This window comes from Myotis lucifugus, unplaced genomic scaffold (assembly GCF_000147115.1).
Source record: "Myotis lucifugus unplaced genomic scaffold, Myoluc2.0 scaffold_525, whole genome shotgun sequence".
NCBI classification, from domain to species: Eukaryota; Metazoa; Chordata; class Mammalia; order Chiroptera; family Vespertilionidae; genus Myotis; species Myotis lucifugus.
Window position 1 is genome coordinate 121080 of NW_005871573.1, and position 10048 is coordinate 131127.

The following is a 10048-nucleotide window of genomic DNA, read 5'->3' on the forward strand; positions in this document are numbered from 1 at the left end:
GGTTCATTCCCGGCCAGGGCACACGCCCGGGTTGCGGGCTTGATCCCCAGTAGGGGGCGTGCAGGAGGCAGCCGATCCATGATTCTCTCTCGTCATGGATGTTTCTCTCTCTCTCCCCGTCTCCCTTCCTCTCTGACATCCATAAGCATATATTTAAAAAATGAAAAAATAAATGGCTGACCCAGCTCCTGTCCTGGGCCTCACATAGGGGCCTCGTTTTCCCTTCACCTTCTGTCTCTGGGCCCTGGCGTCTGTCCGCCTCTCGAGCTGCCAGGCCTGGGCCGAGGGCACCCGCGGGCACCTCCGGGCCGGGCCAGCTGGGGTGAGGCCAGGGCAGCTCAGGCCAGACGCCAGCAGGTGAGGCAGGTAGCGTGTGAGGAGGTCTGTCCGGGAGAGCCCTGTGGCGGGTGAGTCACCCGTGGGGAATCTTTTGGGTTATATATAGGCTTGGCTGGCAAGAGCTCTGGGAGGAAGACAATAGAGGCCCATTGTCCTGCCTGATACGTTCTTGCTAAACCGTGAATAATCCCGATAGGTTGTTGCTACACCGTGAATAAGGCCCTTGAGAGCATTCCAGCGTCCAAACAGCTCCCGATGGCCTCCCGGCCAGGCACGGGGTGCCCAGGAGTGTGGCCGGGCTGCACCTATAGGACGGCATTTACTGAATCAGACACCCACCTGCAGAAAGGGACATACACCTATCCCCACTTTATTTTATTTTTATCTTTGTTCTTCCTCACCCGGGAATGTTTCCATTGATTTTTAGAGAGTGGGAGGGAGGGGGAGAGACACAGAGGGAGAAACATCGATGTGAGAGAGACACATCGATGGGTTGCTTCCCGCACGTGCCCTGGCCAGGATCAGGGATCGAGTCTGCAACCGAGGCACGTGCCCTTGACCGGAATCAAACCCGGGACCCTGCAGTCTGCAGGCCGGTGCTCTATCCACTGAGCCGCACCAGCCAGGGCTGCGTTTCCCCGATTTAGAGATGGATTGACAGGCCGGAGACATTCCCTACCTGGGCGACATGGCTCTATTGCAACGGCTGTTTCAATGAAATACCCGTGTCACGTCCGCATACCTGGGGGCTTGTTTTCCATGATGCCTTACGAACAATGCAAACCCACAGGCAAGGATCCCCCCCACCCACCCCCGTCTTCTCTCCTGATAGCGAAACCCAAGGCTACAATGAGATGTGGGCACCTCATCAAAGTGTAAAGAGGCCAGCCCGGCCGGCGTGGCTCAGTGGCTGAGCATCAACCTATGCAACCAGGAGGTCACGGTTCGATTCCCGGTCAGGGCACATGCCTGGGTTGCGGGCTCCATCCCCACTGTGGGGCGTGCAGGAGGCAGCCGATCTATAGTTCTCTCTCATCATGGATGCTTCTCTCTCTCTCCCTCTCCCTTCCTCTCTGAAATCAATAAAAATATATTAAAAAGTAAATACATCTCGGCTCTTGTCTTCTAAAGATCCCACGCTCTGAGCCTGACAGTAGAGGAGAAAGCGCAGGGGAGGGTTGGGGGGCAGATGAGTCATGAGCCTGAGATCGGGACCCTGCCACCCCCCGAGACTCCGGCCCTCTCTTTGCTCCCCCAGGCCCGGCTAGAAACTTCCTCAGAAACCGCCCACGGGCCCGGCAGGAACGAGAGGTGGTGAGTAAGCCGGGGGATTGAGGGAGCGAGGCCCTGTTTATACACCGAACGGGAGAGTCAGAGAGAACAAAGGGTGTGAATGAGAAATCCAGGAAACAGACCGGGGACCAGGTGCCGGTCCGGGGTCACCACGCTCTCCCACACCCCGCCAGCAGCTGCACGGCCCGTCTCCTGCGGCTGAAACTTCTCCGTGAAGGCGCCGGACCACACACGTCAGCCTGTTGACCACACACGACGGTGCTGACGTCGTGGAAAAAGAAAAAAATAAAAAAGAGTCAATGATGCTCAACCTACTATGGCCCGTGAACGCTCCCACATTTCCCAGCCTCCCTTGCTGCTAAGCCAGGTTGCAGGGCCTATGGCCTACTCTGGCCGGTGGGCTGTGAGCACTAAGGTGTTTTCCTCCCAGATCTGGCAAAAGGATAGTGTGTCCTCTGTCTCTCTCGGCCTCCGCTACAGGGACCCGGGACAACATGGAGGGAGCCTGGATCCCTGAGTCACTGGGTGGATCTGCAGAAGGCGAAAGATGGCTCCCAGCTCGAATTGGAATTTATGTGAGCAGGAAGCAATCTTGTGTTTATGACAGGGTTCATTTATTGCCACCACATGGCATCTAGCCTCCTCTATCCTTTTTTTTTTTTTAAAGGATATTTTTATTGATTTCAGAGAGGAAGGAAAAGGGAGAGAGAGAGATATAAACATCCATGATGAGAGAGAATCATGGATGGGCTGCCTCCTGCATGCCCCCTATTGGGGATTGAGCCCGAAACCCGGGCATGTGCCCTTGACCGGAATCGAACCCGGGACCCTTCAGTCCTCAGGCCGATGCTCTATCCACTGAGCCAAACCGGCTTGTGCTAAAAGGGTGTTTTGTTGCTTTCATTGGATATTCACCTATTCCGTGAACGAGGCAGTTCTGTTTGGACATTTTCAAATGGATCCATAGGCCAGCTGAAAAAAAAATCATAGAGAGATGAACAGCTTTCCTTTGTAGAAAACAGATTGGAAAATAAGATTTCTTTACCGCACAACCAAGATAATAAACATCTATACCCATAAGAACAAACTTACCAGGAAAAAGGCAGGATCTGCTGAGAAAATTATGAAGGCTATTGAGGGAAATAAGATACAATATTAACAAAATAAACCACTTTCGACCTGGCCGGTGTGGCTCAGTGGTTGAGCGTTGACCTATGAACCAGGAGGTCACAGTTTGATTCCCGGTCAAGGGCACAGGCCCAGGTTGTGGGCTCGATCCCCAGTGTGGGGTGTGCAGGAGGCAGCCGATGCATGATTCTCTCCCATCATTGATGTTTCTCTCTTTCCTGCTCCTTTCCTTTCTGAAATCAATAAAAAATAATATTTAAAAAAATGTATGTAACTGACCAATTCCTCACACCATGCATTAGGCTACACGTTCAAGACCATGCCTGGCAGCATTGCTGGCGTTGGCTGACGCTGGAGACATTTTGATGCCGGTCAGGATGGGCCTGGAAAAACAGACAATGGTGGATTCCTAGTCTGAAATAGCAATGGCCCTTTGCAAGACTGAGGTGGCGCCCGCTACACAGATGTGGACAGCTACCAAAGATCCATCCTAAAACGTAACAAAGGCAGCCTCAAAACAATACCTTTACCCTGACGCGTTTGTGCAAGTATGACCCCCCTAAAATGTATTATAAACCAAAGCACTGAAACCATTTTGTTGTTCTAAAGAGAGATGAAAAACACATCTACATAAAAACGATTTCATTCGGTTGTTATTGAATCATCTTTATTAGATTTTCAAAACGATGAAGTAAGACATGCCCATGCTAAGTGGAACAAGCCAAGGATGATAAAGAAAATGTTACCATTTTTTTTTCATTTGTTTCTGATTTATGTGGTTCTTTTCATGCCAAGCGTGAAAGCAGTTTTAAAGGAAGTTGTAACACCTGGTAAGGCAAACCATTGCTTTATAAAATGTTCTGGGGGTGTTCTCAGATTTTATTCCTTTCTATCACCTGTGAAATACGTTTGCTCAGTTCCAAGGCATATCGTAGGAATTCTATTCAGAACTGCATTTTATTGTGTTTTGGTACAAGTTTGTGTTCTTACTTAGGCACATACGTCTTCCTAACATTGTTTGATTTCTTTTCTGATGAGGTAGAATCATGGATCGGCTGCCTCCTGCATGCCCCCTACCGGGGATGGAGCCCGCAACCCGGGCATGTGCCCTGACCGGGAATCGAACCGTGACCTCCTGGTTCACGGGTCGGTGCTCAACCACTGAGCCACACCGACCCGGCTCCTCTCAATACATTGAAAGGCATCCGCTGTTCTATCAATTTTGTTTCCTTGGGGGAGATCTCTTCCCTATGGTTTTCTCTCTTACCGCTCAGAACGGGACGGGCTGCTCTGAGCAGCCACGACCTGCCTGTCAGCCTGGGATTCCATTCACATTCCCCTCTTGTCTCTCAGCGGTGTTTCCTGTTCGTTTGCTTCCCGTTTCTCATTGTCTCTCTCTTTCCCGCTTTGCTCCCCGTGGAGGACAGAAGGGAGAGAAGAGATCACGTGCACTTGTTGGAATCGCTTTCCAGCGACGAGAGAAACATGAGCTGTCAACCAAAAAATGCAGAAGAGGAAGAGCTCGCGGGAAGAGCGATGGTGGCCACCGAGATAAGGGGGCGGGATGTGGGAGAAAGGTCGTGGGGCTCGCACATGGCGGAGCTGGCTTTGGAGAGAGAAAGGTCTTCCCACGGCCATCGGCGCCGAGAGACGAAAGACAGGCTCCATGGCTGGGGACCTGGCAGGCTCCATCATTCGGGCCAGTCCTGCTGAACACGATGAAAGGTGTTGGATAAAATAGAAGGAACATTTTAAAAACACACACACGTTTAAAGTCGGCCTCAATATTAGATTTTGACAGTCAGAAAAGGTCAACTGATAATAACCTCGTATGTTTCAACCTAACAGCAAAGCATGAACAGGGCGCCCTGGCCAGTGTGGCTCAGTGGGTTGGAGCATCCTCCTCGTCTCAGCTGAAAAGGGGCAGAGAAGGTGCCTACGCACAGTGCTTCCCAATGAGGGTTCCTTCGCCTTCTCCCCACGGAGCCACGACGCCGCATTTTGAAAAGTCAGTGATCACGGTTGGACGACCTCCTGGGCCATGACCTCCTCAGAGGACGGACATGGAACTCCCCCCGGCTTCTCCGTCCGCAACCTGGGAGGCCCGGGCGCCAGAAGAGAATTCCACACACTCTGTCGTGTCATGAGCTACAGTCATTGTTCTGGGAATGTTCTCTGGGATTTGGCACGCGTCCCCATAAACAGAACTACTTATCATTCCCGACGCCGTCTGGCACCCGGAACGCGAGCCGTTGCGGCATCTCTTCCAGATGAAATACGAGGCCCGGCCGGTGTGGCTCAGTGGTTGAGCGTCAACCTATGAACCAGGAGGACACGGTTCGATTCCCGGTTAAGGGCACATGCCCGGGTTGTGGGCTGGATCCCCAGTAGGGGGCGTGCGGGAGGCAGCTGATCCATGATTCTCTAGCCTTATTGCTGTTTCTATCTCTCCTTCTCCCTTCCTCCTTAAAATCAATCAAAAATATACTTATAAAGAAAGCCCTGGCCAGTTTGGCTCAGTGGATTGAGTGTCGGCCTGAGGACTGAAGGGTCCCGGGTTCGAATCCCGTCAAAGGCACGGACCTTGGTTGCAGGTTCCCCGGCCTTGATCAGGGCTGCGTGCAGGGGGCAACCAATCGCTGTGTCTCTCTCACATCGATGTTTGTCTCTCTCTCTGCCTCTCCCTCTCCCTTCCACTCTCTCTAAAAATCAATGTAAAAATATCCTCCAGGTGAGGATTAACAACAACAAAAAATAAAAAATATATATATTTATAGAAGAGAGAGAGAGAGAGAGGGAGAGAGAGAGAGAGAGAGAGAGAGAGACGCCCAGTGGTCCCAAAGCAAAGCTGGGCTTTTGGGTTTCACGTTTCACGTGCCCCCAATGGAGTTGCCCCCACCGGGACACGGATGGAGACAGCATCCCCTCAAAGCGCCCTGGCCTGACCCCAGGCCCCCACACAGGGACCTCGGACGGCTTCCTCCACGACCTTTCAGAGCCTGAGTGTCTGCGCCCGGAGACAGGGCTAAGGTTTCTGTCTCCAGACAGAACCTCTTCGCCTGGACATCATCCTCAAGATCGGGCTCAAGCACCCACGGCTGGTCCAGCCTGTTCCTTGTTCGTAAGTGGGTTCTGGGACGAAGTTTACAAGATAGAGTTTGACGACCTCTTGTGCCTCAAGGGATGTAGGCTCGGAGGTCGTTGAAGTCAGTGGGGCGGACACAGAGGAGAAGCCATCGTCATTAGCAAGCCTCCCAGCCTCCTGGGTGCTGGTCCCTCCCTCCCTTCCTCCTTTGCTCGATGTGAATAATATCAGGGTGGTATATCTCTTTATTCTACAGTCTTTTCTTGTTGTTAATCCTCGTCAAGAATATATATAAATAAATTATTGATTTCAGAGAGGAAGGGAGAGGGAGAGAGAGAGAAACATCAATGATGCGAGAGAATCATGGATCGGCTGCCTCCTGCACGCCCCCTACTGGGGATCGAGCCAGCAACCCGGGTATGTGCCCTGACCGGGAATTGAACCGCGACCTCCTGGTTCATAGGTTGATGCTCAACCACTGAGCCACGCTGGCCGGGCCTCCCTTTCCCTTTTGAGTTGCTTCCCCTAGAATGCAAGGGGTCATGGATCTCGGGCCAGAGCTTCTGAGGGGACCCCAGGTTGGAGGGTGTCTACAAGGACATGCCCCACACGCGTCTGCGTGACTCCAGGGCCCACGTCCTCCGCATCATCCCGCCAACCGCCATCAGTGGCAGATGGAGGTGGCTTTGCGGGGTCCTAGGACCGACGGCGTCAGGAGGGCATCTGAGTGAGCCAGGCCTTGAGAATGCGTAGCACTGCGATGTGCAGAGAGGAAGAGAGGGGAATTCCAGGTGGGGTGGGACGCGGGGAGAAACACACAGAACTGGTTTGATGGATGGAGCGTGAACAAGTTGGACCAGAATCAAGCAGCGTTTCTGGCATCCGGACGGGACCGGCGTTCAGTGTGTGGGGTTGCCCCGGCCATCGGAGGGCAATGTGCGTGCCCGGCCTCTGCCCACCCCATGCCAGTCACCGCCCCCATCCAAACGGCTTCTAGAACTGACCAGGCAGGGTGGCTCAGTGGTTGAGCCTCAACCTATGAACCAGGGGGTCACGGTTCGATTCCCGGTCGGACACATGCCCGGGTTGCAGACTCGATCCCCAGTAGGGGGCGTGCAGCAGGCAGCGGATCCATGATGCTCTCTCATCACTGATGTTTCAGTCTCTCGCTCCCTCTCCCTTCCTCTCTCAGAAAGCAATAGAGACATATATTTTTTAAATCCAGAAAAACAACGTGACAAGGAAAAGGGTACATTGAGATAAACGGCCGTTTCACGGCCCCTTGGGGGCCTGGGAAGGTTGTGTTCCCAGAGTTGTGTGGCACGGGCCGCCCTCCAAGATTTGAGAGGCACCTCCAGGCATTTGGAAGAAAGCACCATTTGGCCGGGAAAATGGTACCAAGGGAGGCTCTGGGTCCAGGAATTCCAGGGAAAGCAACAACGGTGCTCATCACGTGCCTGGAGCTGGCTTTGCCGAGGCTGTGTGTGCAAACATTGGCAAGAGTATCGTTCTGTTTGTTTAAAATATAATCCTCCTTCCCTTCGTCTTCCTTTTTTTTTAAAATATATTTTTATTGATCAGAGAGGAAGGGAGAGAGAGAGAAACATCAATGATGAGGGAGAATCCTGGATCGGCTGCCTCCTGCACGCCCCCTACTGGGGATCGAGCCCACAACCCGGGCCTGTGCCCTGACCGGGAATGGAACCGTGACCTCCTGGTTCACAGGTGGACACAGAGGGCTCTGGCCCGCTGGGTTGGCCTGAAGAGGAAGCTGGGAGGGATTGTGGGTAACAGGGCTACCTTTTTCGCCTGCATCAGCATGAAGAGCCTGCGCAACCCACTTTTCCTGGAATTTGCTCTTCCTGCTCTTAGAATCCTGGGCGGAGATGTAACGAATGCCTTCATGTCCACGGCTTCCCGCAAGGGTTTCTGTGGCAGGCCCGAGGTCCGTCAGAAATTTCCAGTATGTTCCTTCCATTCCTCCCTTAAAAAAAAAATAAAAAAAAATATATGTATATATATATATGTGTGTGTGTGTGTTTATATGTTATTGATTTCAAAGAGGAAGGGAGAGGAAGGAGAGAGAGTGAGAGAGAGAGAGAGAGAGAGAGAGAGAGAGAGAGAAACATCAATGATGAGAGAGAATCATGGATCGGCTGCCTCCTGCACACCCCACACTGGGGATGGAGCCCGCAACCCGGGCATGTGCCCTGACCGGGAATGGAACCGTGACCTCCTGGTTCATAGGTCAATGCTCCACCCCTGAGCCCCGCCGGCCGGGCCCTCCCTCCCTTTCCCTCAGCCTTTTGGTCCATCCGGGGCTTTCTCAGTAAAACCAGAGCAGCAAATGCCTTGTCTTTGGCTCCCGTGGCTCCGATCGCTAACTCTCTGCTCCACGCTGGGCATCTCTGAGCAACTCTTACTCAGAGGATGATGACATGCCGGGCTTCTGGCAGATCGTGTGTTTGTCCATCGCATGATCGTTGTTAACTTTCTCTCCCACTCACATTTTTTGCTGAGTGTGCGTGGCTGGGGGGAAGGGAGTCCTGTATGGACGGGTCTGAGACACAGTGTACCTCTGGTGACTATCACACCGTGTACTCGAACTTTCCTCTTTCTCCGGAGGACAAATACCTAAGAGTAATCCGTTGCGCTAAGCCAATGTTCCATTTTTTAAGCCAAATTTCTTCTGGTTCCCCCAAAAGTCCCTTTCGTGGTTCCTGCCTTCCTCAAGTGTTAGTCATGCCTTCATCGCCTCCTACGTGGCTTATAGATGCTTTTTAGTTGTTGTTTCACGACGGGTCTAAAATGATGTCTTTTGGCCCTGGCCGGTTTGGCTCAGTGGATAGAGCACTGGCCTGTGGACTGAAGAGTCCCGGGTTCGAATCCTGTCAAAGGCACCTGCCCGGTTGCAGGCTCGACCCCCAGGGTGTGGCGTGCAAGAGGCAGCCGATCCATGATTCTCTCTCATCATAGATGTTTCTCTCTTTCTCTCTCCCTTCCTCTCTGAAATCAATACACATGTATTAAAAAGAAAAGATGTCTTTTGAATCTCCAAGAAGCCAGCCAGCCAGGAGAAGGATTACGTCGAGGCTCTGGAAAATAGATTAGTCATCTGCTGTAGTCACTCACAAAAAATTCGGAGTTAAAATCCAAACGGCTTGCCCAGCTTTCCAACGTCTTCGTCACCCCATTGCTTCCCATCATTCAAACCCGGAATCCACGTCACCTGCTACACTTGCCGCCCTTTCCCCGGTGCCTTTGTGGGGGGCCGTGTCCAAGCCACTGGCCCAGGAGGATGAGGGGGGAGCTATAGATGAACCCTCAGTGAGACCCCCTATATTCCCACCCAGATCCAGGGCTCACATGCCCACGGGCCCAGCTGTCTCCAGCGAGGTTCTGTGCTGCTATTGGCTGGGGACCTTCTACCCTGGCCTTAAAGGACCCCCCAAATTTGGTTCCCCTGTCATCACTACTCCCCGGCATGACATAGGGAAGAAAGTCACCCGCAGACCAAGGACGCCCGCCTTGGAGTGTCACGTGGGCAGGACATGAAGGTCTACTGGGGGGTCACTTGTTACAGCAGCTGATGTCACCCTCACTCCTCCAATGGCCATCTGTGCTTGCCTTTCTCTTTCGCTCACCACCTTTCCCCACAAGTCTGCTCCCCAGGATGTAGGCTCCAGCCTGGTCCATGACTCCCAGGGCCCACGCTCTCGCTGGCCTGGGTCTACACGGTTGACCATCTCCCCATGAGTGGGATCTTTTTTTTAAAAAAATATTTTTATTGATTTCAGAGAGGCAGGGAGAAGGAGAGGGAGAGAGAGAAACATCAATGATGAGAGAGAATCATGGATCGGCTGCTTCCTGCACGCCCCACACTGGGGATGGAGCCCGAAACCCGGGCATGTGCCCTGACCGGGAAATCGAACCGTGACCTCCTGGTTCCTAGGTTGCTGCTCAACCACTGAGCCACCCCAGTGAGGCTCTGTTGGGGTCACTTTCCTGGTTTCAATCTGCACCCCGACTGCCCAGGCACCCAGCCTGTCCCCGGCTCAGGTCTTGCGCCCGCAGAATGCGACAAGGATGTCTACCCCGCGGCGTCTATGTCATGCTTTCGGGGCGTAAGCTCCCGGAAGTGGCCGGGCCGTCATGAAGGCTCAGGAAACATCAGCGCCCTCTGTCTCTCTACTTCCTGAGGAG